The sequence below is a fragment of the Mesoplodon mirus genome, assembly GCF_964341445.2.
Source record: "Mesoplodon mirus genome assembly, contig: HAP1_SCAFFOLD_1518, whole genome shotgun sequence".
Lineage (NCBI taxonomy): Eukaryota > Metazoa > Chordata > Mammalia > Artiodactyla > Ziphiidae > Mesoplodon > Mesoplodon mirus.
The window spans coordinates 4537-31944 of NW_028294653.1; the positions used below are offsets into that span (position 1 = coordinate 4537).

Here is a 27408-nt window from a genome sequence, read left to right on the forward strand (position 1 = left end):
TAATAATAGAAAAAAAAGGCCAGTAAAATAGAATAAAAGAGAAGCCAGACAGACATACACTTTACATGGTTAGCTCATGTGTGACAAATCTTCCACTGCAGTGAAATGTAGTATTTTTTAGAAATACTGTGGTTTCATTTAAATAGGTACACAGGAAAACAAAAATGTGACGCCTACCTCACACTAAACACAAAAATATATTCTAGGTAGGTTATAGATTTAAATGTGAGTAAAAATAGTTATCTCTTACAAGACAAAACATAGGGAAATATCTTCAAAATCTTGGAGTAGGAATTATTTCTTAACCAGGCCTTGAAAAGCAATAACCATACAGGAAAAGATAAGAGATTGGACTATATTAAGAATAAGAACTTCTGCTCATAAAAGGCATTTTATAAGAGTAAATACACAGGCCAAAGTATGGATAAAGTTATTTAAAATATATATTTTTCTAAGAAAAGACTCAGATCCCCAAATATAAGGAATTCCAATGTATTAATAATAAAAGGCAAATAACCCCACAAGAGTTGGCAAAAGAAAGGGATGACCCAAAACTTATATGCATACCATTATTAGTCATCAGGAAAAATGTATATTAAAGCAAAGTTAGGATTCATTACATACTGAACAGGATGGCTAAAATGTAAAAGAAAAAATACCAAAATGTGATGAATGTGTTTAACAACTGGAGTTCATATATATTACTGTTTGGAGTGTAAACTGGTAGAACACCTTTGGAAAAGTTTGGTATTATCTACCATATTAAACATATGCACATCTGTAATATAATTATCTAGAATAAATATGTGTATATGCCTATAGGAGCATTATCTGTAACAGTTAGTGACTGGAAACTATCTAAATGCTTCTCATGAGTAGAAAAATAAACCAGTTATAGTTTATTTGAACAATGGAACACTATACAGCAAGGAGATTTTATACACTTAGTATATTAGCAACCATATGGATAAATCTCAAAAACACAGTGTTGAGTGAAAGAAGCCAAAGACAAAAAACTATATTCTTTACGATCCCATTACACAAAGTTCCGATATAGACAAAACAAGTCTATGTTGGGAGAATTCAGGATTGTGGTTGTGCTTGGGACATATTGACTGGTAGGAGACATTAAGGGTCTTTTGAGGTGTGGTGATGTTCGTTTCTGCATCTGAGTGGAGTTGATGCAAAGATGGGTTGATTTTGTGAAACTTCAATATGCTGTAATATTTTGGATTATGTAGTTTTCTGATTGAATGAGTCTCATCAAATATTGACAATGGTTACTTAATTACCAAGTTTGTGGAATTTCTTTCTGCTTGTACTTTATTTATTGTTTGAATTTTACTATTGAGCATGCATTACCTTCTCAAAAACTATATATTATCCTTTTCATAGGTTATAACATTGTTTTTCTTCAAGTTTATCAATAAAATCAAGATGTTAACTCTTTGCTTGCAGACTGTTGTGCATTAATTCAGTTTTTCAAGAATGGGAGTTTTAGTATCTCTAATGGAGAGGTTGTCAAGACATTAGTTGGTTAATGTATCAGTAATAATGCAGAGTTTATGTTTATAGCCATTATGTCTTTTGATTTCAGTTAATGGAAACAAATGACAAACACTATTATTGGAGAATATATGGAAAAATTAAAAATGAGGCTTTCATCTAATGACACTTTATGAATTGATGATGTTGTCTGATTTGTCATATGCTTGCTTGTGTAAGTGGATACTAATGTATAGAGAAAAATATATTTCAGTGAAATGGTATTTAAAATGGGCTCTGTAATAAAGAATATCAAATAAGTATAGTTTCAACTTTATAGTGCTAGGAAGATACTTGTAAGAAAAACAGAAAAAGCAAGCAGTGAATCGTATGGATATATCTATAATTTTAACAACAATCTACAGAAGGGAAGAACAGTGTAGGCAGGAGAAATTGCGTGAAAAAATCTTAGAAGATACTGTATTCAAACTGAAGATAGAATGATATGTACTTTTTAAATAAATGCAGAAGTCAACAAACTTTGTTTATAGGGTCAAATAGTAAATAGTTTTGGCTTTGTAGATGGTACAGTCTTTGTGACAACTACTAAACTCAGCATTTGTAGCACAAAAGCAGCCACAGATGATATGTAGACGTATGTAAACAAATGTGCAAGTCTGTGTTACAATAAAATTTTATTAAACAATAAGCAGGTGACAGACCAGATTTGACCCACAGGTTAATTTTCAGACTCCTAAAATAGATTGCTATGAAACTTAAATTCTAAGTTTTTCGATTCTGATGTAAAAGGACTATTTTTTGTGTGTGTGTGTGTGTGGTACGCGGGCCTCTCACTGTTGTGGCCTCTCCCGTTGCGGAGCACAGGCTCTGGACGCACAGGCTCAGCGGCCATGGCTCACGGGCCCAGCCGCTCTGCAGCATGTGGGATCTTCCCGGACCGGGGCACGAACCCATGTCCCCTGCATTGGCAGGCGGACTCTCAACCACTGTTCCACCAGGGAAGCCCAGGACTATTTTTATTATAAATTTTTAATTCTGCAGCATTAGGTAAAATGTAGTAAGATGCATTACTAGGTAATATCTTAAGCAGTACACATTAAGTATGGAGTTTTCCCTAAAAACATAGAAATAATATGATCCAGCAATTCCACTTATGGGTTTTTCAAAGCGTCTTATCAAGTGATGAATGGATAAGAAGATGTGGGGTGTGTGTGTGTGTGTGTGTGTATGTATATATATATGCATATATATATGGATAATATTCCATATATATATGAGATATTACTCAGGCATAAAGAAGAATGAAATCTTATCATTTGTGACAACAAGGATGGACCTAGAGGGTATTAATGCTAAGTGAAATAAGTCAGACAAAGACAATTACAGTATGATGTCACTTATTCGTGGCAACAAAAAAGTTAACCAACATAACAAAATAGTAAGGCAGTCATAGATACAGAGAACAATGAAGTGGTTGCCAGAGGGGAGAAGGGTGCGGTGTTGAGAGAAATAGCTGAGAGAGATTAAGACTTACAAACTGGGCTTCCCTGGTGGCGCAGTGGTTGAGAGTCCGCCTGCCGATGCAGGGGACATGGGTTCGTGCCCCGGTCCGGGAAGATCCCACATGCTGCGAAGCAAGACTTACAAACTTCCAGTTACAAAATAAATGCATCCTGGGGACAAAATGGGCACCATGGAGAATATAGTCAATGATATTATAATAATTTGGTTACAGATGGTATTTAGAGTTATCGTGATGATCATTTTGTAATGTATAGAAATATCAAATCACTATATTGTGCACCTGGAACTCTGTGTTGTAGTTCAACTAAATTAAAAATATACTTCAATTAGATTAAAAAAAAACACTCCTGGCAAAAATGAATTAAGCAAGAAATTGTAAAATATTTGATCAATGTGTTAAAAGTGGAAGATCATCATAAGAGATCTGATATATGAATGTTGAGGTCCCTGAAAGAGTAAAATCAAAGCAAGGATACAAAGCAAATATTAAACATTCTGATACAAAGTTTTCTGAAACAAAAAAGGCTTTGAAATTGTTTATTAAAATGAACAATGAACATTCAATTGCAATGACCAATAGCAAATAATACTATGGAAAAATTACTAGCTTTAAAAATAAAAATACTTTGGGCAGCTAGAATAAAAGCGCAGGAGAAAGAGAAGGGAACAAAAATTAGAATTTTAAGAGCCTTTTTGGAGAGAAATTCTCTGTGTCAGAAGATAATAGAGAAACATATTTCAGATAGGCAAGGAGAGAAATGATGAATCATGAAATTTTTACCAGCCAAGCAGACTGAATATCGAAAGTCCTGACATCAAATCATGAAAGATCTAGGGTAATATTGTTCCCATGAACAATGGAATGAACAGACTTCAGAAAACAGAATCTTTAGAAAGTGACATAAGGACAGATGGTAAATAGAAAATTTGCAGTTCCTTACTCAACTTAGACTGAATAAGGATTGTGTGTGTGAGAGAGAGAGCGCGATCTTGGTGGTAGATACCAGGGTGACTACCTTACAACAATTCATTAAGTTCTACCTCTGTTGAGGGTGCTTTTCTATACACGTGTTTTATTTTATAGAAAATTATTTTAAAAGCAACTAGATAGATAATATAATTTAATTAAAAAACATAAACGTCAAATATATAGATACATATTGAACATATAGAACATAGATATATAAATAATAGATAAAACTGTAGCTAAAACTAATACTCAATCTGCACAATGAAACAACCGAGCTTGTATTAAATGAAGAGGCCTCAGGAGACTAGAAGTGATGTCGCTCCCGATCTTGGTTCAGATGACGCTCCTGGGCTCCAGGTCCAGGCCTTTACAGGAGTGAGACCAGAACCTGCAGCACAAACATAGGCAATGGAGTCACTGAGGAGGTGTACAGTCAGATGGAAGAGGGCTCCCTGGGGAGGGTGAGCAGGATCTGGAAGGCTCCTCGGGCCCTGGACTTGGCCTTGGGCCCTCATGTCCCCAGGGGTCAGATCCACAGGGCACTGGGGTCTGTTTGCTGCTCTTTGCTGAACGTGTGGTCTGCTAGCAGGGAGTGTCTAGAAATGTCCTACAGGACCGATTATACCTGGGCTTTTGGCCGGGCAGCCTTCAACTGACGGGTCCCTGGACAGTGAGACTGAGGCAGAGGAAAGCAGGGGGGCTCAGGGATCCGGGACGAAAAGGCTGATTCCCAACCACCCTGGGCCCTGTGAGGAGCCGGAGGTCTGATGACACAGGGGGTGGGTGAACCTGCCCCTCCACCCTACACTCAGTATAACTGCTCATAAGACCTGCACACTGGAAATGGAGACACCTGGAGTTTCTATTTTCCCTTATAATTCTTTCTAACCCCCAGCCAAACTCTCCTGAGGTTTATAATTTTAAAATGTTATTATGCTGCTGTAAGGAAAACATACGTTTTATCTGTTTAGCATATTGCAACTTTAAAAGTGGACAGAAGACACTGCTTTTCAAACTGTAATAAGACAAGTTATATTTAGGTTATTTAATGACAGAGTTGGAAAAACAAATAAAAAGAACATGAGTAACTTGAATCCTGCCCCTTTAACTCATCCCAAATAAGCATTGCACTGAACTGCTTTCTGGTTTTCCTTAACTTGAATTGAACACATACACAAAAGAATCTACAGAACCTCCAACCTCAGGTTGAGAAATGGTGCCGTGAAGTGACCCAGGCCCCCCAGGGGCCCCACAGAGGGTGAGGGACCCCCAGGGCTTGGGCAACTCCAGGCAGGCTGGAATCCTGCAGTGGCCCTACCTGATGCCAGGACTGTGAAGCACCCACAGGGATGCAGAGCTGGGCCAGGTGAGTTCTCTGCTTGCAAGAGCACTGGGCGCCTGTGTCCTCTTCACACTTTTCCCAGGAGTGCTGGGACTGGGGAGGTCGAGGACCCCCCAACCTCTCACCACAGCTAGCGATTAACTGGGGATGCTCCCTGCTGCCTTTAGGGCGGTTGGGAGGGCAGGGCTCGGTCCCGCAGAGAGAGGTGATGAACTTTCCAGTGGGGCTCTTCAAAGGGAACATGCTGGAACAGTACCTCCTAGAGTCATGCACATGGTGGCCCCGCAGTGCCCTACAGCCTCCCCTGTAGATGTAACAGCTGCCGGAGGATGCAGCCCAGCAAACATGGGGGCTTGTGTGGATGGGTACATGTGCCCTGGGGAGATGTGCTCCTGGCATCCTCCACTTGTCTGCAGGGTTTATTACCATCCTCTTGTCACCACCTTTGTGGTCACACTCAACAGCAGTCCCCACTGTTTTGGCTGGTGTTTCTGAAGCAGCAAAATGTAAGCTGGGGACTTATGGATGGAGAACACGTGCACTTGTCTGCCCCACCTTTTCACCTCCAGCCCTCCACGTTCATGCTTCCTCTTCCTGGGCTTCCTCTTCATCAGAAAGGAATTCCTCAAAAAGTTCTCTCCAGAAGGGGGACAGAGAATATCTTGACATCTGGAAGGAAGAGAACAGTCAGCCAGGTCTACGGCCACCCAGGGCAGGAAAACAACCATATGGGGTAGCTCACGGCAGAGCCGGACTTCGCCGTGGGCCCCGAAGGCTGGAGGGGGCCGAGACCTGCTGACTCGAGCCCCATCTCCTGCTCAGGCCACTCATGGTGACAAAGACAGATTCAATGGTGCATACCTCTGGTCAAGAGCCAGAGACATGCTAAGAAAATGTGGGAGGAGGCCTGCAGGAGAGATCACACATCTAATATAAGATCCCAGGACCCCCGGAGCCTGGATGAGACCAGGTCCTCCAGAATGACAATGATAAAAAGAGGGAAAGAGGAGACGAGGTAGGGTTACAAGGAAGAGTCTATGGATTTGAAAAAGAAAATTTAGAAAAAGACTTGCAACAGGAAATAAATTACCATCCGCATGTTGCTCTCTTTGTCAGAAACGTCGTCATCTGTCATGTAGAATTGTGGTGTCCAAGGGCAGCAGCCATGTTGGGGTGGACGTGGGAAAGGAAAGGGAAGATTCAGAGTTGGGATGTGACCTTGAGACCCCTGTGTTCTCATCTCCACGACCTCCCAGGGCCTCAATTGTACCACCTCTGCAATGAAGAAGTGGGTCTCTGACCTCCAACATAAGGTTGCCGCCCTCAACTTTCCTACTCCCCTGTGCACAATACCCTAGATGTGCTAACCAGAAAATAAACTTCCATATTAGGCAGTGACAAGCGCAAGAAAGAGCAGCTCATGTGCAAAAGATCATTTTTGATGAGCAAATCAAGAAAAGGTGATTATAGAGCACAGTCACGTCTAAGGACACAATTGCTCTCTATTGTATCATTAAATAAGAAAAAAACAAGCCAGAATTCTACACATATTTTATTCTTCCTTCTGATTTCATATCCACCTTGCTCAGTCTCCAAAGCAGGAGATATAACCCTAAAGTTCCAGGAACCCTCTGCCATTAGATCCTACCTAAGTGTTGTTCCTACTTGTATCCTTTTCCTTATCATGGCCACAAATGTTATCCAAAGTCGATTCTGTACACACACACACATGAATTAACAAGTCTTATGGATACATTTAAAACGTGACTAATGTGACTGAGTAATTGGATATTTTATTTTGTTTTATTTTAATACACTGAGTTAATCATTAATTGAATTAAATAAATTATAACAGGCACATCTAGCTAGTGGCTACCACATTGTAATACACATCCCTCTCTCTCTCTCTCTCTCTCTCTCCATATATATATATATACATATATATATATATATATGTATATATATAAAATATATGGAGGATGTTACCACCGCTCCCCTGGTTATTCCCCTCTGTATGGTCTACCCACTCAAGATGGCTGTTTGCTGATGGTTTACCAAAGGAAAAACCTCTGCCCCTTGAAGATACTTAGCCCAAGCGGTAAGAGGGATGCGTCCCTCTGCAGGTTTCCCTGGTAACCGATGAGCCCATCTGCTGTCAATTCCCCCTTTAACTGGTAGCCTGCCTATTCCGCCCAGAGAGAAGAATGCTGCTACTGCTGCTGCTGCGTTCTGCCTGCCATCGCCTATCTACAGTGGGATGTCTCTCCAGGACCACTTTGCTTCTGACGTGAAAGATCTCCCATCTATTAAACCATGAATGTCTCTGTCCCTGACTCCGGGCTCTTTCTTTAGCCCTGAGTCTGAGCAAGTACAGGGCTTGCAGGCGTGAGAGGTGCAGCCCAACACCTTCTGCAGGGCAGTTTGCTGGCCAGATTTGATGATTCATTTGTAGGTGATTCCTAGGCTCATGCACACTTGCCAGGCACTCATGAGACCTTGGGGACACTGAAACAGTAATGTCAACACCCAGATCCTAGAGGAATTCCCGACAGGTGTTCCACTTGAGGGGAGAGGTAATGAGCATGGCCCAGTGCACCTGTGCTAGACATAATCAGCGAGCAGGTGCAGAAGGGAGGGAGGGACATTCACTCACTTCATGAGGCCAGCCTTCTCACCACTGCCTCTGAAAAATCCAGGGAAGGAAGGGACAATAAGCCCTTAGAAGGTAAATGGCTTGTACACTGAAAACTACAAACCACTGCTGAAAGAATTTAACAAGGAACAAATAATTGAAATGACATATCATATTCATAGACTGGAGACTTATTATTGTTGACATTTCTACACTATGCAAAGGTAAGTATAAATTCATTGTAATAAATATCAAAATCCCAATGTCATTTTCAAAGAAAAAGAAAAAAAAAGATCCTAAAATATATATGGAAACACTAAGGACTCCAAACAGACAAAACAATCCTGAGAACAAAGAACATAGATGGAGGCTTCTCACTTCCTGTCTTCAAAACACATTACAAAGCCACAGGAATCAAAACTGTACGGTACTGACATAGAAACAGATATATAGGCCTAAAGACCAGAATAAATAACCCCCAAGAAAACTCATAGATACATGGCCAAATGAAAATCACCAAGCTTCTAAGACAACAAATAGGGAAAGTATAGTTTTTTCAACACTCAATAGGATGAAAATATAACTTACAGAAAGATTACAAACATATATCAGAAAAGGAGCTAATGTCCAAAATATATAAGAAAAACACTACAACTCAAATGCAAAGTAAGTTAAAAAAATTAAAAAGGACAAATAACTGGGTTCAGAAATGTGCAAAGACTTAAATAAGACATTTCCTGAAAAAGACATACAAATGGCGAACAAATATAGGAAAAGGTTCTCAACCTCACTAATCATCAGGGCAATGCAAATCAACACCTCATACCTGTTAGGCTGTGTATTATAAAGAAAAAAAATTAGCAGTTTAAGGACAAGATGTGGGGAATTGGAAACTTTGTACACTGCTGGTGGGAATGTAAAATGGTGCAGCTCTTATGAAAAAGAGTATGGGGGTTCCGTATAAAATTATAAACAGAAATATCATATGATTCAGCAATCACAGTTCTGGGTATATATCCAAAGGAAATTAAATCAGTATCACAATGAGATGAACTGAGGTTCATTGCAGCATTCTCCACAATAGCCTAGATATGCAACCAACTTCACAAAACAAGTAAGTGTCCTGTGCCTGAGCTAACCTTACGTACATCAAAACAACTCCATAAGTCTCTTAGCCCCTTAGAGAGGATGAAAGCAATATTAGAGTTAAAAGTATCTTGTCCGAATTCCCTCAGTCTGCAACACAGAAACAAAAGTTCTATAGCACGGAAAGCCTCATAAACACACAGCACGTGCCAGGGTTTACCCCAGCCTTGGAAGAACTGGGAAGGATAAGACCAAGGCAGGCCTGAGGAAAGGTGAGAGGACTGGACCAGGACTGGAGTGTGGGGAGCAGGGGCAGAGCTGTCTGGATGGAGCAGTGGGTTGTAAGAAGAGCAGTGACCCTGGGTCCTGCTGCCCTGAGTCTCTGTCCTCGGCCTGGTGAATTCCAGGAGACCAGGTTAGCAGGGCTGTGACAGCCAGTGTGTGAAGCGAGCCCAGCAGCCCCTTCACACAGTCCTCTACAATTCCTGCCGGCCATGAAGGGTCTTTAGGGGCAGCTGGATGTGGAGCCCTCTCAAATGGAAGCATGTCAGCACATCAGCCTTGGGAGGTGCTGAGGATAAAATGAGGAGACTGAGCACATGAACAGCATGTGTTCTCTGACTCATCCACTTCTGGGAGTGCCCTTTCCATGAGGAGTAAACAGTGAGGACAAAAGTAAGGTGAAGCTACAAGTCCTGAAAGTGTAGAGGGAGAGAGTTCAAGTCTCATCCACCACCTGACACTCACTATAAGAACTTGTTCTCCAGTGTCAAGTGACTATGAGAGTTTTGTTCCCACTAGGATATGGCCATCATACGTGAAGGTAAAAAGGAAACCAAAATCCCTGGTGCAAAATACCCTCCAGATACCAAACAGAAATGAAGTTCTCATCTTTGGCAGTGAAAAAGCAATGAAAGAGTAGTCTTGTGAGAAAGAAAATTTCTGAATGGCAAAGCAAGAAAAGATGACTATAAGCACAGTACAGTCAAAGGACATGGACAACATAACTCTATTATATCATTAAAATTTGGAAAGAACAAATCAGAATTCTACACATATTTCCTTCTTCTTCCTGATTTCATATTCACCTTCCTTAGTTTCTAAAGAACCGGGTGGAAACCAAGTGTTCTAGGAATTGTCTCGCTTTAGATCCTACCTGAGAGTTGTTCGCTACGTGAATCGTCATCAGCATCGCTGTTATGTATGCTCTCCACGATGCATTCTGTAGAAACACAACCATGAGCATAAAGTTATTATACAAGTTGACCCACCCATTTCTCCTACTCGACTTGCTGGCTCACACAGCCTCCCCCTGGTCTTCCCTCCAGGTTCTCAGACCTCCCCTGTGCTCTGAGCAGACAGAGTCCTTCAATAAGATATTGATCACCGTTGAAAATTTCAAATGAGGGAGAGATGCTGAGAAAATCACCTTTCGACCCCTCACTTCTATAGACCCATTTATAGCTTTCACCGTCAACCTTACCAACCTGAAATTCCAGATGTTACAGACACACTTGAAACATGGCTAGTGTGACCAAGCAATTGTGTGTTTTTTGCATTTTTTAATAGAATGAGTTAATTATTGTTTGAACTAAATTAATCATAAATAGACACATTTGGTTAGTGGCTACCACACTGGAAAGCTCAGCTCTAAGAAATCCAAAGATGAGAAAGAGGCAACCAGCCACACCTCCCCTGGTTGTTCTTTACTGCAGAAAATTTGATGGCCTGATCTGATCATTCGTATGTATGTATATCTTGGACTCTTGGACTCACGCCAGGCATTGGGAGAGTCCTTGTGGACACTGAAATAGTACAGTCAACACTCAGATCCAAGAGGAATTCCCAGCAAGGGGCCCACTTGTAGACAGAGGTGAAGGGCATGGCCAGTACACCTGTATTAGACATAATCAGAGAGTAGGTGCAGAGGGGAGGGAGGGATTTCACTCTCTGCATGAGTCCATCCTTCTCACCCCTGACTCTAGAAGACCTGAGGAAGTCAGTGGAAAAGACCCCTTAGGAGGTGAAAAATTTGTATACTGAAAACTACAGGACATTGCGGAAAGAAATTAAAGAAGAGACAAGTAATTTGAATGACATACCATGTTCATAGACTGGATTATTAAATACTGTTGGCATTTCTATACTACATAAAGTGATGTACACATATATTGCAACAACCCACAATATTCCATGTCATTATAGAAGTGGACAGAATCCAAAAATACATATGAAACCCCCCAAGTAGGTAAAACAATCTTGAGAGCAAAGAGCAACGATGGATATTAACACTTCCTGAACTCAAAACACATAACAATGCCACAGTAGTCAAAACAGTCTGCTACTGGCATCAAGACAGTGAGATAGACCAATGAAATCTAATAGAGAGACCCCAATAGACTCACATATATATGGCCAACTGATCTTGGCCAAGGTTCTAAGATTACCAAGTGAAGAAAGGATAGTCTCTTCAACAATCAACAGCATGAAAAGGCAACCTATAGGATTGGTGGAAATATGTGTAAACCTTGTATCTGAATAAGGGACCAATATCCAGAATATATAAGAAACTACTACAAGTCAATTTCAAAAAAGCAGCAGGCAAATAACTGAGTTTAAAAATGGGTAGGGCCTCCCTGGTGGCGCAGTGGTTGAGAGTCCGCCTGTCGATGCAGGGGATATGGGATCGTGCCCTGGTCCTGGAGGATACCATATGCCGCAGAGCGGCTGGGCCCTTGAGCCATGGCCGCTGAGCCTGCGCAACCGGAGCCTGTGCTCCGCAGCGAGAGACGCCACAACAGTGAGAGGCCCGCATACCGCAAAAAAAAAGAAAGGGTAAAAAGCTTCAGTAGAAATTTCTCCATAAAGACATACAAGTGGTCAATCTACATATGAAAATTTGCTCAACATCGCTAAACATCAGGGAAATAGAAATCAAGCCACAAGGAGATATCACTCACACCTGTTAGGATGTGTATTATAAAAAGACAATTAGGGCTTCCCTGGTGGCACAGTGGTTGAGAGTCCGCCTGCTGATGCAGGGGACACGTGTTCGTGCCCCGATCTGGGAGGATCCCACATGCCACTGAGCAGCTGGGCCTATAAACCATGGACGCCGAGCCTGTGCGTTTGGAGCCTGTGCTCTGCAACGGGAGACCTCACAAAAATGAGAGGCCCTTGTACTGCAAAAAAAAAAAGAAGAAGAAGAAGAAGAAAAGAAAGAAAATTACTGGATGCTGGCAAAGATGTGAAGAAGTGGAACTTCTATACCCTGTTTTGTACCCTGTAGTAATGTAAAATGGTGTAGCCATTATGGAAAAGAGAATGGAGGTCCCCCAAAAATTATTAAGAGAACTCTCATAAAATCCACCAGTCACTCATTTAGCTTTGTATACAAAGGAGATAAAACAAGAATGTCCAAGAGATATCTACAATCTCATGTCCATTGCAGCATTATACACAATACACAACATAGGAAAACTGTCTAGTGTCCATGGGAAGATGAATTAAATAAAGAAAATGTGGTGTCCACATACAGTGGAATGTCATTCAGTCTTTGAAAAAGAAGGAAATCCTGCCATTTGCAGAAACACGAAAGAACTTGGGGACATTTGTAAGAGTGAAATAAGCCAGTCACGGAAGGTAAAAAACTGAAAGAAAACACCGAGAAGCAGAGAATAGAAGGGTGGTTCCAAGAGCTGGCAGGAGATTGACATGGGAAGTCTCTGTTCAATGGTTAGAATGTGTTATTTGCAAAATGGAAAAGTTCTAGACACATGCTGTACAACAAGGTGCATGTAGTCAACAGGACTGCCTGGACATTTCAAAACTTGTTAAGACGTTGGATTTCATTGTATGAGTACTTTTACAACAATAAAATATACATATGTAAAATAAATACAAAGTGGAAAAAGGGGAAAAAAGAAGAAAAATAAGGAAAGGGAGTCAACAGAGGGAAAGAAGAAAGCAGGAAGGGTCTCGAATGTACACAGGTATCAGGAGATAATGGGAGAGAAGGTCCTCTCCCCAGGCTTTAAAGAAGACATCTCTCCAGAGTTCACTCCAGCAAGAGTGGATGTCCTTTCTCTTCCCCATTTAACCAGAAGTGCCAATAGCATCCTAAGTGTGGCCCAGGCTGTGCTCAGGAGTACACTTTTCCTTGATCTCTAAACCAAACACCCCTGACTCCCCATGGCTCAGGTGTCCTTCCTGTATCTCCTTCCACTTCTCTAAAGCATTTCCCTCTTCAAGTCCATCCCAAGGCTCCATTCCTGTTCTCACATATGTTGTTCACTGGGTGGGTCTCTAAGTTCTTAAGAGCCTCCCTGTGAGTAGCAGGCACTGAATTGCACACCAGGGTTCCCCTCAGCACCATCAGCAAACTACGACCTAGGGATTGAGGATTTCTAGAACAACTTTACTCATAGACAGTCTCTTGGGTAAACAAATGATATTTTACAATCAAGCATTTTCAGTTTTTTCTTTAGTGGGGAAAATATTGACACATATAAGGCAATCATATTCTATTCAAGTATGTATTTCTCAAAGGACTCACTATCGAAAAAAAATTTTTAAGTATAACTTTCCATGTTTTAAACGACTTTACTCCCAGACTTCTTTGCTTGCAAAAGCCTTCAGAAAATACCAAGAACCTACTCCATCTGGCAGTTTGCACAGCAACATGAGTGGGGATGTTCTTGTCACACTGCTTGGTTTCTCTGTCCCACCTTGCAAAGCACAACCTCCTGTCCGCCCTCCTGGGAAGGGAGCCAGTACCCACCATAAGCTCACACCCTGGGGTAGAGTTCTTGGATCTGTCTTCACTGTATGCAGTGTTCCTTGCCCAGCACACAGAAACAGGGCCGGCACAAGTGATGGAAGACAGACTTTCCACAGGAGAAGGACATTTCGTTTCCTTAGCACAGAATCCAATAGTGAATATTAGCCTCAAAGGAGAAAGGTGGAGTGAATATCCTCCATCTACTCCTGGAGGCTCCTTCTTTCTCGGACTCCTCCAGAACTGGGTGTGGCATGTGGGTACAAGCATGGGCTCCCTGCAAAAGGAAGGAGGCCTGCCTTGCACTAGGTGCTTCAGGGAAGGGGGGAGGACTCATCCCGAGGCTCTAATAGGAAACAGTTAGAATGAGGGAAGTGGCAGAGAGATGTATCATAACCATTCAGAATGCTATGAGACCTACTAAGAGATGAGATTTCTTATTAAATGAAATTGTAACTGACCCAGTAGTAGGGACTCTGAAACCCAGTTGTGTTCCTTAAGGATCCAGCCATGGAGCAACTAAGTCCGTGCACCACAACTACTAAGCCTGTGCTCTAGAGCCCGCAAGTCACAACTACAGAGCAGATGTGCCACAACTATTGAAGCCCATGCACCTAGAACCGATGCTCTGGAACAACAGAAGCCTCCAAAATGAGAAGCCCTCGCACTGCAACGAAGACCCGACACAGCCAAAAAAAAAAAAAAAAAAAAAAGAATCCAGTAAACATTTGCCTGAGTGGTGATAGGATTTGTTTTCCAGGTTAAATGCGTCTCAGTTGGTATAAAATCAATGCACACAATGAAAGTGTACAGTTTATTTACTTTTATATCCATACCCATTCATGATGCAGTGGTGATGGGAATATTTTTTAGAAAGTTGGCACCAGTAACAGTGATGTTTAGGGGAACATAAATCAAGGGAAACACAACACAAAAAGTTCACATACTCACAGAATCATCCCACTCATTTCACATACACACACACCCAGTCTCATGCACACAAACCTACACCACCTAACCGTAATACAGCTTCTTCCTGGGACTAAAATAATTGGTTCCATTACTTGTAAATCACTTTCTATCACCAGGACCCCTACTCTCATTCCCAGCACAAATTTGCAATCAGTTTGCCCTCTACACTAAAACCAGCAAGAATGTCCCACTTTCTCATCTTCCAAGTTCTTCCTCCCCAAGTGACTGATTCCAGAATACATACCGTTTTCACGTTCTGGGAAGGCCACCTGCAATTACAGAAGAGAAAACACTATGAGGATAAGATCACAGTGATGCTCAGGTCTTTTGTTCATTTGCTGACAGTAGAAAACCTCATAAGAAACAGTGGTCCAGGGAACCCAGCAAGGGTTATCAGAGCAAACCTACTCAGGCTGAAAGGCAAGAACTTTGCTGGGAGGATGGAACTTCCAAGTCCATTTAGGTTGGAAATTACAGAATTCTTTTCCTAGAGGAAAAATCGCTGCAGGAGAGAGAGCTCCATACTCTACAGGCTGTAATGGATGCTGTCAATTTTAATGTCCTGTGGAATCAGGCACCATGTGTTGGTAATAGACTCTCACTCCACATTCTCCCAACCAAGGGAATTGTATGTATCTGGAAGGAATACCCTCAAATATTCATAACTCAATTCTATTGAAAGAGAAATAAAGCAATATTTCTATCTCAGACCAGAAAAAATCCAGCTTACCTTGGGGATCCACGGAGGCTTTTCTTCTGTCCTATCACGCTGCAGGTCATCCGCCACATCCTCAGGGAGAGCTGGAGGGACACAGAGTAACTGTCAGGACACTGGTGATGCTGCTCAGGAATTACTCAAGGGCTTTCTTCTTGATGAAGACATGGGGTGGTGTGTATGGAAGTGGGAGGTCAGTAAGTGTGGGCTGAGCTGGTGTTGGGCCATCCTCTTTGGGGGATGAAATAAGGCAAAGGACAAGAGGAAGGAAATGAAAACAGAGCTTTGGCTTTCTAGATAAGGGGAGCCTAATCAGAAGGGAAGGGTCGATCTAAAAAATGGTAAACACTAAAATGCATGCTCTGTTTTAATGACACAGACCCATGACCCATCCTGCCTCTTTTGAGCTTCTGCTAAATTGCCACTGTCTCTTGATTCTTCCCAGATCACTCTTTCCCCAGCATCCACAATGCCAGCTCCTGCATTTGTCAGGTCTTTTGTTGTATGATATTTTATACTTGATTAACAGCAACCTCTATTAAAGGACTGAATACAATCCTAGACAAAATATGCTATATTTATTCACTAATCACTTGTCTTAAAGAAAATCAAATACAGAAGATTTGACAAAACTGAAATCCTACCATTTAGATACAGCCACTATCAATCGTATCATATTTTTCTCCCAGTCTTTGTTTTCTATACAATGTACGTATGCCCACTGAGTCAGGGGCTGTCCATACTCTAGGGAGCTGTTCCATAAGTGGGACACTTTGTTATGAAGAGGGAGCCCAGACTGAGCACAGCCTGTCTCTAACCCAGCTGTGCAGGAGAACTGTACAGGCTAATAGCCAGGTTCCAATTTGAGTCCTTGCTTGTGGACTACAGGAATTGACCAATTCTAAAGCTTATGGTAATGTTATCCAATACAATAAAATATCCCCGATTCTTATCTGCTTTTGGCCTTGTTTAAGCAATGACACCAGCACTGACAGATATGACCTGTACTGTATACATGGGGTCTCACACCTCTCAGAATCTGTGAGCTGACCAGGAGAATGCAGGTCTTGAGGTGAATTTCACATTAATGACTGTGCCAAAGTCAACTGATAAGTCCACCCATAGCTGCCCTGGATTCTGTGACCATAAGGCCACCTGATGGGCAAGGTCTGGACCTTTGGAGATGCTAGGACTTCCAGCCAAGGATACGGATGCAGGGACACCCTTGCTCCATGACTGAGGATCCCTTGGCTGAGTGGTAAGTGCAGGTCAGGGATACAGAGCACCCACATGGGGATCCATCCCTGGGTTCTCAGTTTGGCTTTTCCACTTAGGAGGTCAAGAGCTGAGAACATTTATCTCTGCACCATCTCCTTCTGAGGAAAAGGAATATTAACCAAATCTGGGCAACAGCTGTGTTGAGGGAAGAACAAGGTTGTGGACAGACAGTGTGCAGTGGTGATGAGCTTTGTTGACAGGTGAATTGTGCTGTGTAAGAGGGAAATATCTCCTCAGGAAACACACACACGCTCACGCATGCAGGTTCACAATCACACCACATAGGCTCACACATGGACCCCACCCCAACCCTGATACACACAAACCCACATCATCTAAATGATGCAGTTGCTTCCAGGACCATAGAACTTGGGCATGGCTCTTTACTGGGAAATCAGTCTCTAGCTCTACACCCCCAGCCCTCATCCCTGTAGGGACTCTGAATCAGGGTGTCTCTCCAAGCAAAGCCAGCAAGAGTGTCCCACCGTCTTCATCATCTAGATTGTTCCTCAGCACAGGGGTAAACTCTGAATACATACCGGTTTTGTTTGCTGTCCAATCCACCTGTGATTAGAGAAGAGAAAACAGTGTAAGGATCTCAGCAGACTGTGCTCTGCGGACACAGGTATTTCATCTCTTTTTTTGTCCTCAGAAAACCAAATGGGAAACTGTTGTTGAGTCAATGGCCCCAAAAGAAACCAGAGAAGACAGCTGTGGGAAAGGCTGGAGCTTTGCCTGGAAGATCTCTCAGGTCCACTTTGAGGAGCAAATACAAAAGTCTATTTCAAGGAGGGAAATTTTCTGCTGAGGAAAGTGTGTCTGACTCTACAGTTTCTAACTGATGTAGCCATTTTTTAAATGGCCTTTTGAATGAGTTATCTGTTGGGAAAGACCTTCAATCAGCATTCATCCAACCAAGCAAAATTGTATACATCAGCTGTCTTGAACATTGTAGATCTTCATATCTGAAATCAATTGGAAAAGAAAGAAATGAAGCAAACTTTTAATCTCTGATAAATAAGGGGAGCTTACCCTGGAGGTAGAAGGAGCCTCTTCAACTGCCCTCGCATGGGGCAGTCCCTCCAACCGGTCCTCATGGGGCTCTAGGAGGACACAGAGTAAGTGTCAGGACACTGGTGATGCTGCTCAGGAATTACTCAGAGAGCCTCGTTAATGTGGACACAGGGTGGGAGTGTATGGATGCAGGTGGTTACTGAGTGTGGACTGAGGTGCTGTTGGACAAACCTCCCTGGTGGGTGGAGGAAGGTAAAGGGGAGGAATATTTCAGAAATGAGGAAGAGAACCTTTAGCTTTCTAGCTGTAGGGAACCTAATCAATTTGAAAGTGTCAGTCTGAAAAAGCTTAAACACTAACATTGCACTATGTTTCAGTATAGAGTCCCACGGCCCCTCTGCCCATTTCAAAGTCCCTCCAAATCCCTCTTCTTCTTGAAATGTTACAAGACTCTTTCAGCTTCCTTCTAATCAAATATGATGCTCCTTCATTCATCGTCCATTCTGTTGGATTTTTGACTTATTTTATTGTGATGAAATATACATATTTATGCTTGTCATAATTTTTAAGTAGACAGTTCACTAGCATTTCTTACTTTCACAATGCTGTGTAGCCATCAACACAATCTACATCTTAAACTTTTTCATCATTTCAACGTAACCTCTGTACCCATTAAATCATAATCCACCTTACTCCTGCCTCCTGACCTTGGTAATTTCTGCTTCCGGTGTCTGTGAGTTTGCCTACACTAGGTACCTCATAGAGTGGAATCATATAATATTTGTCTTTCTGCGCCTGCCTTATTTCACTAACAATAATATATTCTTTATATTATTTGGATCATTCATTTTGTAGCATAAGTCAATCTTTAATTCCTTTTTATGGTTGAAAATTATTCCATTCTGTGTATATATCACATTTTATTTATCCATTCATCACCTCATAGACTTTCGATTGTTTGTATCTTTTGGCTACTAAGAATAATGCTACTATGAACATTAGTGTACACATTTCTGTATGGCACCATAATGGTGACAAATAATATTGTACATATTTCAAATATCATTGAATATAACAACACAAGGGGTGACTCTGAGGTGAACTAGGGACTTTTCATTAGTAAAAATATTCTTACATTGTTTCACTAATTGTAACAAATGTACTCCACCTATGTTATATATTATTAATAGCTGAAACTGGAGCGATAGGATACAGGAATTTTCTGTATTGCATGTACAACATTTATGTCAATATAATCCTGTTCTAAATAATGTCTAATAATTTAAAGAAATCTCAAAACATGGTTTCAGGGAGGGATGTGTTCTTGCTAAAGTTCAAAAATCAGCTAATGTCTAAACCATAACTAGAGACCACCTTCACTCTTTTTCTTTTTTTTTAATGCATATATTTTTTATTTTCTCCCATTTTTTTTATAACAAATTTAATCAGTTATACATATACATATGTTTCCATAACCCCTCCCTTTTGCGTCTCCCTCCCACCCTCCCTATCCCACCCCTCCAGGCGGTCACAAAGTACCGAGCTGACCTCCCTGTGCTATGCGGCTTCTTCCCACTAGCTATCTACCTCACGTTTGGTAGTGTATATATGTCCATGCCGCTCTTTCACTTTGTCACAGCTTACCCTCCCCCCTCCCCATATCCTCAAGTCCATTCTCTAGTAGGTCTGTGTCTTTATTCCTGTCTTACCCCTATGTTCTTCATGACATTTTTTTTTCTTAAATTCCATATATATGTGTTAGCATACAGTATTTGTCTTTCTCTTTCTGACTTACTTCACTCTGTATGACAGACTCTAGGTCTATCCACCTCATTACAAATAGCTCAATTTCATTTCTTTTTATGGCTGAGTAATATTCCATTGTATATATGTGCCACATCTTCTTTATCCATTCATCCGATGATGGACACTTAGGTTGTTTCCATCTCCGGGCTATTGTAAATAGGGCTGCTATGAACATTTTGGTACATGTCTCTTTTTGAATTATGGTTTTCTCAGGGTATATGCCCAGTAGTGGGATTGCTGGGTCATATGGTAGTTCTATTTGTAGTTTTTTAAGGAACCTCCATACCGTTCTCCATAGCGGCTGTACCAATTCACATTCCCACCAGCAGTGCAAGAGTGTTCCCTTTTTTCCACACCCTCTCCAGCATTTATTGTTTCTAGATTTTTTGATGATGGCCATTCTGACTGGTGTGAGATGATATCTCATTGTAGTTTTGATTTGCATTTCTCTAATGAGTAAAGATGTTGAGCATCCTTTCATGTGTTTGTTGGCAGTCTGTATATCTTCTGTGGAGAAATGTCTATTTAGGTCTTCTGCCCATTTTTGGATTGGGTTGTTTGTTTTTTTGTTATTGAGCTGCATGAGCTGCTTATAAATTTTGGAGATTAATCCTTTGTCAGTTGCTTCATTTGCAAATATTTTCTCCCATTCTGAGGGTTGTCTTTTGGTCTTGTTTATGGTTTCCTTTGCTGTGCAAAAGCTTTTAAGTTTCATTAGGTCCCATGTGTTTATTTTTGTCTTTATTTCCATTTCTCTAGGAGGTGGGTCCAAAAGGATCTTGCTGTGATTTATGTCATAGAGTGTTCTGCCTATGTGTTCCTCTAAGAGTTTGATAGTTTCTGGCCTTACATTTAGGTCTTTAATCCATTTTGAGCTTATTTTTGTGTATGGTGTTAGGGAGTGATCTAATCTCATACTTTTACATGTCCCTATCCAGTTTTCCCAGCACCACTTATTGAAGAGACTGTCCTTTCTCCACTGTACATTCCTGCCTCCTTTATCAAAGATAAGGTGACCATATGTCCGTGGGTTTAACTCTGGGCTTTCTATCCTGTTCCATTGATCTATCTTTCTGTTTTTGTGCCAGTACCATACTGTCTTGATTACTGTAGCTTTGTAGTAGAGTCTGAAGTCAGGGAGCCTGATTCCTCCAGCTCCATTTTTCGTTCTCAAGATTGCTTTGGCTATTCGGGGTCTTTTGTGTTTCCATACAAATTGTGAAATTTTTTGTTCTAGTTCTGTGAAAAATGCCAGTGGTAGTTTGATAGGGATTGCATTGAATCTGTAGATTGCTTTGGGTAGTAGAGTCATTTTGACAATGTTGATTCTTCCAATCCAAGAACATGGTACATCTCTCCATCTATTTGTATCATCTTTAATTTCTTTCATCAGTGTCTTATAATTTTCTGCATACAGGTCTTTTGTGTCCTTAGGTAGGTTTATTCCTAGATATTTTATTCTTTTTGTTGCAATGGTAAATGGGAGTGTTTCCTTGATTTCACTTTCAGATTTTTCATCATCAGTATATAGGAATGCCAGAGATTTCTGTGCATTAATTTTGTATCCTGCAACTTTACCAAATTCATTGATTAGCTCTAGTAGTTTTCTGGTAGCATCTTTAGGATTCTCTATGTATAGTCTCATGTCATCTGCAAACAGTGACAGCTTTACTTCTTCTTTTCCGATTTGGATTCCTTTTATTTCCTTTTCTTCTCTGATTGCTGTGGCTAAAACTTCCAAAACTAGGTTGAATAAGAGTGGTGAAAGTGGGCAACCTTGTCTAGTTCCTGATCTTAGTGGAAATGGTTTCAGTTTTTCACCATTGAGGACGATGCTGGCTGTGGGTTTGTCATATATGGCCTTTATTATGTTGAGGAAAGTTCCCTCTATGCCTACTTTCTGCAGGGTTTTTATCATAAATGGGTGTTGAATTTTGTCGAAAGCTTTCTCTGCATCTATTGAGATGATCATATGGTTTTTCTCCTTCAATTTGTTAATATGGTGTATCACGTTGATTGATTTGCGTATATTGAAGAATCCTTGCATTCCTGGAATAAACCCCACTTGATCATGGTGTATGATCCTTTTAATGTGCTGTTGGATTCTGTTTGCTAGTATTTTGTTGAGGATTTTTGCATCTATGTTCATCAGTGAGATTGGCCTGTAGTTTTCTTTCTTTGTGACATCCTTGCCTGGTTTTGGTATCAAGGTGATGGTGGCCTCGTAGAATGAGTTTGGGAGTGTTCCTCCCTCTGCTATATTTTGGAAGAGTTTCAGAAGGATAGGTGTTAGCTCTTCTCTAAATGCTTGATAGAATTCGCCTGTGAAGCCATCTGGTCCTGGGCTTTTGTTTGTTGGAAGATTTTTTATCACAGTTTCAATTTCAGTGCTTGTGATTGGTCTGTTCATATTTTCTATTTCTTCCTGATTCAGTCTTGGCAGGTTGTGCATTTCTAAGAATTTGTCCATTTCTTCCAGGTTGTCCATTTTATTGGCATAGAGTTTCTTGTAGTAATCTCTCATGATCTTTTGTATTTCTGTAGTGTCAGTTGTTACTTCTCCTTTTTCATTTCTAATTCTATTGATTTGAGTCTTCTCCCTTTTTTTCTTGATGAGTCTGGCTAATGGTTTATCAATTTTGTTTATCTTCTCAAAGAACCAGCTTTTAGTTTTATTGATCTTTGCTATCGTTTCCTTCATTTCTTTTTCATTTATTTCTGATCTGATTTTTATGATTTCTTTCCTTCTGCTAACTTTGGGATGTTTTTGTTCTTCTTTCTCTAATTGCTTTAGGTGCAAGGTTAGGTTGTTTATTCGAGATGTTTCCTGTTTCTTAAGGTGGGATTGTATTGCTATAAACTTCCCTCTTAGAACTGCTTTTGCTGCATCCCATAGGTTTTGGGTCGTCGTGTCTCCATTGTCATTTGTTTCTAGGTATTTTTAAATTTCCTCTTTGATTTCTTCAGTGATCACTTCGTTATTAAGTAGTGTATTGTTTAGCCTCCATGTGTTTGTATTTTTTACAGCTCTTTTCCTGTAATTGATATCTAGTCTCATAGCATTGTGGTTGGAAAAGATACTTGATACAATTTCAATTTTCTTAAATTTACCAAGGCTTGATTTGTGACCCAAGATATGATCTATCCTGGAGAATGTTCCATGAGCACTTGAGAAAAATGTGTATTCTGTTGTTTTTGGATGGAATGTCCTATAAATATCAATTAAGTCCATCTTGTTTAATGTATCATTTAAAGCTTGTGTTTCCTTATTTATTTTCATTTTGGATGATCTGTCCATTGGTGAAAGTGGGGTGTTAAAGTCCCCTACTATGATTGTGTTACTGTCGATTTCTCCTTTTATGGCTGTTAGTATTTGCCTTATGTATTGAGGTGCTCCTATGTTTGGTGCATAAATATTTACAATTGTTATATCTTCTTCTTGGATCGATCCCTTGATCATTATGTAGTGTCCTTCTTTGTCTCTTCTAGTAGTCCTTATTTTAAAGTCTATTTTGTCTGATATGAGAACTGCTACTCCAGCTTTCTTTTGGTTTCCATTTGCATGGAATATCTTTTTCCATCCCCTTACTTTCAGTCTGTATGTGTCTCTAGGTCTGAAGTGGGTCTCTTGTAGACAGCATATAGATGGGTCTTGTTTTTGTATCCATTCAGCCACTCTGTGTCTTTTGGTGGGAGCATTTAATCCATTTACATTTAAGGTAATTATCGATATGTATGTTCCTATTCCCATTTTCTTAATTGTTTTGGGTTCATTATTGTAGGTATATTCCTTCTGTTGTGTTTCTTGCCTAGAGAAGTTCCTTTAGCATTTGTTGTAAAGCTGGTTTGGTGGTGCTGAACTCTCTCAGCTTTTGCTTGTCTGTAAATGTTTTAATTTCTCCATCAAATCTGAATGAGATCCTTGCTGGGTAGAGTAATCTTGGTTGCAGGTTTTTCTCCTTCATCACTTTAAGTATGTCCTGCCACTCCCTTCTGGCTTGTAGAGTTTCTGCTGAGAGATCAGCTGTTATCCTGATGGGGATTCCCTTGTGTGTTATTTGTTGTTTTTGCCTTGCTGCTTTTAATATGATTTCTTTGTGTTTAATTTTTGACAGTTTGATTAATATGTGTCTTGGCGTATTTCTCCTTGGATTTATTCTGTATGGGACTCTCTGTGCCTCCTGGACTTGATTAACTATTTCCTTTCCCATATTAGGGAAGTTTTCAACTATAATCTCTTCAAATATTTTCTCAGTCCCTTTCTATTTCTCTTCTTCTGGAACCCCTATAATTCGAATGTTGGTGCGTTTAATGTTGTCCCAGAGGTCTCTGAGACTGTCCTCTGTTCTTTTCATTCTTTTTTCTTTATTTTGCTCTGCAGCAGTTATTTCCACTATTTTATCTTCCACCTCACTTATCCGTTCTTCTGCCTCAGTTATTCTGCTATTGATCCCATCTAGAGTATTTTTTATTTCATTTATTGTGTTTTTAATCGATGCTTGATTCATCTTTAGTTCTTCTAGGTCCTTGTTAACTGTTTCTTGCATTTTGTCTATTCTATTTCCAAGATTTTGGATCTGGGAAATAGAATCTTGGATCATCTTTACCATCATTATTCTGAATTCTTTTTCAGGTAGAGTGCCTATTACCTCTTCATTTGTTAGGTCTGGTGGGTTTTTATCTTGCTCCTTCTCCTGCTGTGTGTTTTTCTGTCTTCTCATTTTGCTTATGTTACTGTGTTTGGGGTCTCCTTTTTGCAGGCTGCAGGTTCGTAGTTCCTGTTGTTTTTGGTGTCTGTCCCCAGTGGCTAAGGTTGGTTTAGTGGGTTGTGTAGGCTTCCTGGTGGAGGGGACTAGTGCCTGTGTTCTGGTGGATGAGGCTGGATCTTGTCTTTCTGGTGGGCAGGTCCACGTCTGGTGGTGTGTTTTGGGGTGTCTGTGGACTTTTTATGATTTTAGGCCACCTCTCTGCTAATGGGTGGCGTTGTGTTCCTGTCTTGCTAGTTGTTTGGCTCAGGGTGTCCAGCACTGTAGCCTGCTGGTCGTTGAGTGAAGCTGGGTGCTGGTGTTGAGATGGAGATCTCTGGAAGATTTTCGCCGTTTGATATTATGTGGAGCTGGGAGGTCTCTTGTGGACCAGTGTCCTGAAGTTGGCTCTCCCACCTCAGAGGCACAGCACTGACTCCAGGCTCCTCAATTTGGGATGATGTGTTGTCTATTCATGTATTCCACAGATGCAGGATACATCAAGTTGATTGTGGAGCTTTAATCCGCTGCTACTGAGGCTGCTGGGAGAGGTTTCCCTTTCTCTTCTTTGTTCTCACAGCTCCTGGGTCTCAGCTTTGGATTTGGCCCCGCCTCTGCGTGTAGGTAGCCGGAGGGCGTCTGCTCTTCACTCAGATAGGACAGGGTTAAAGGAGCAGCCTCTTCGGGGACTCTTGCTCACTCAGGCCGGGAGGGAGGGAGGGGCATGGAGTGCGGGGCGAGCCTGCAGCGGCAGAGGTCGGCGTGACGTTGCACCAGCCCGAGGCGCGCCGTGCGTTCTCCCAGGGAAGCCGCCCCTGGATCCCGGGACCCCAGCAGTGGCGGGCTGCACAGGCTCCCGGAAGGGCGGTGTGGGCAGTGACCTGCGCTCGCACACAGGCTTCTTGGCGGCGGCAGCAGCAGCCCCAGCGTCCCACGCCCGTCACTGGGCTCCGCGCTTTCAGTCGCGACTCGCGCCCGTCTGTGGAGCCCCTTTAAGCAGCGCTCTTAATCCCCTCTCCTCGCGCACCAGGAAACCAAGAGGGAAGAAAAAGTCTCTTGCCTCTTCGGCAGCTCCAGAGTTTTCACGGACTCCCTCCCGGCTAGCTGTGGCACATTAGCCCCTTTCAGGCTGAGTTCTGGCCGCCAGCCCCAGTCCTCTCCCTGCGCTCTGACCGAAGCCCGAGCCTCAGCTTCCAGTGCTGCGCACCCCGGCGGGTGAGCAGACAAGCCTCTCGGGCTGGTGAGTGCCGCTCGGCACCGATCCTCTGTGTGCGGATCTCTCCGCTTTGCCCTACCCAGGTATGTGGGGAGTTTCTTGCCTTTTGGGAGGTCTGGGGTTTCTGCCAGCGTTCAGTAGGTGTTCTGTAGGAGTTGTTCCACGTGTAGCTGTATTTCTGGTGTATCCGTGGGGAGGAAGGTGATCTCCGCGTCTTACTCTTCCGCCATCTTACCCGGAAGTCTCCACCTTCACTCTTAAACATGAACCAAATGTTGAATTTTAAATGAATGTTTACTTCCATCGTTAAAACAGTACCATCTGGTTTAGTAAGTTTCAATGTGAACACATGGAATAAAAGAAGAATACTGCTTAATATTTCATAGCTTTTTCTTCAATATGAGGCACTGAATCAACTAGAATAATTATTCTTGAGTGAACCGAATGAGACATTTTCCACAGTACCTTCAGCTGGGTCATTTATAGGGTGCACCCTAAAATGTGGCCGGATCCGGATCTTTTTCAGCCAGCCTGGGGTTGATATTCTTGACCTCTGATGAGTGTTTCTTCTTCTCGCATTCTGGGAGCAGCATCCTGGGAAATGCATTACAATAGAGACAACTATTGACATCTTGCTGGCAGAAGACCATGGGGAAATAAGCAATAATTTATTCACAGTTCAATCCTTTGGTCCCTTTCCTCACCAGCGGCCCAGAAGAGCCTCCTGAATCAAAGTTGGATTTAGGAAGATCTTGCAGTTTGGTATGCAGTGAAAACACCCAACAGACAGGTATTGTGGGCAAATATCTTCATTTAACTGAGAATGTCTAGAAAGTCAGCAAACCATTGGGACCATGACTGATGGACTGGATTCAAATCCCGATTAGAAGAAGCATGCACTTGGGAAAGATATGTAGATCCCTCTTTGCCTCAGTTCCCTGTTCTGAGATGTAGAAATGTTAATATGGCCTACTTTTAGCATCATGTCATGTGGCCAAAAATGATTGAATGCAGGTAAAATGTTTGAAAAATAAAGGACCAGTGCTTCCCAAATGCTCTATAAGTGTTCAATCCTGAATGATGGCAAGAAGAAGCTGGATATTTCGTAGCTGTTGAAAGGAGAGAAGGGATTTGACGGCTCCAAGTAAAGGGGGATTCAAGCTTACTCTTCAGCTTTTTCATGGGAACAATGCTTTACAGCTCATGGAGAATATCCATTATCATGTCTGACACCCAGCCCTGTTGGGGGTGAAGGGGAGGGCAAAGTGGGGGGCTGTAACCCATATGTTATGGTGGAGGGTGTGGAAATTTAGAGAGATAAGTGACTGTCCAAGAGTCACAACGATGATGAATGATGGATCACGGACAGGACAGACAGAGCCAGTGCCTACCCTGAGCTCAATCCCTGGGGTAGATCTCTTGGTTCTGTCTTCACTGTATGCAGTGTTTCTTGCCCAGCACACAGAAACAGGGCCGGCACAAGTGATGGAAGACAGACTTTCTACAGGAGAAGGACATTTCGTTTCCTTAGCACAGAATCCGATAGTGAATATTAGCCTCAAAGGAGAAAGGTGGAGTGAATTTCCTCCATCTACTCCTGGAGGCTCCTTCTTTCTCAGACTCCTCCAGAACTGGGTGTGGCATGTGGGTACAAGCATGGCCTCCCTGCAAAAGGAAGGAGGCCTGCCTAGCACTAGGTGCTTCAGGTAAGGGGGGAGGACTCATCCCGAGGCTCTAATAGGAAACAGTTAGAATGAGGGAAGTGGCAGAGAGATGTATCATAACCATTCAGAATGCTATGAGACCTACTAAGAGATGAGATTTC

The 27408-nt window shown here is 41.7% G+C and overlaps 1 long non-coding RNA gene across 1 annotated transcript; it reads right to left on the reverse strand.

Annotated features, from left to right (window-relative positions):
• Nucleotides 1-3502: 3502 nt before the first annotated feature.
• On the reverse strand, nt 3503-6489 carry LOC309798065. The gene is made up of 3 exons (XR_014292934.1): nt 6433-6489; nt 5898-6011; nt 3503-4388 (listed from the first exon to the last, which is right to left on the reverse strand). It is a non-coding gene; the product is annotated as an uncharacterized lncRNA (long non-coding RNA).
• Between the last annotated feature and the right edge of the window lie 20919 nt (nt 6490-27408).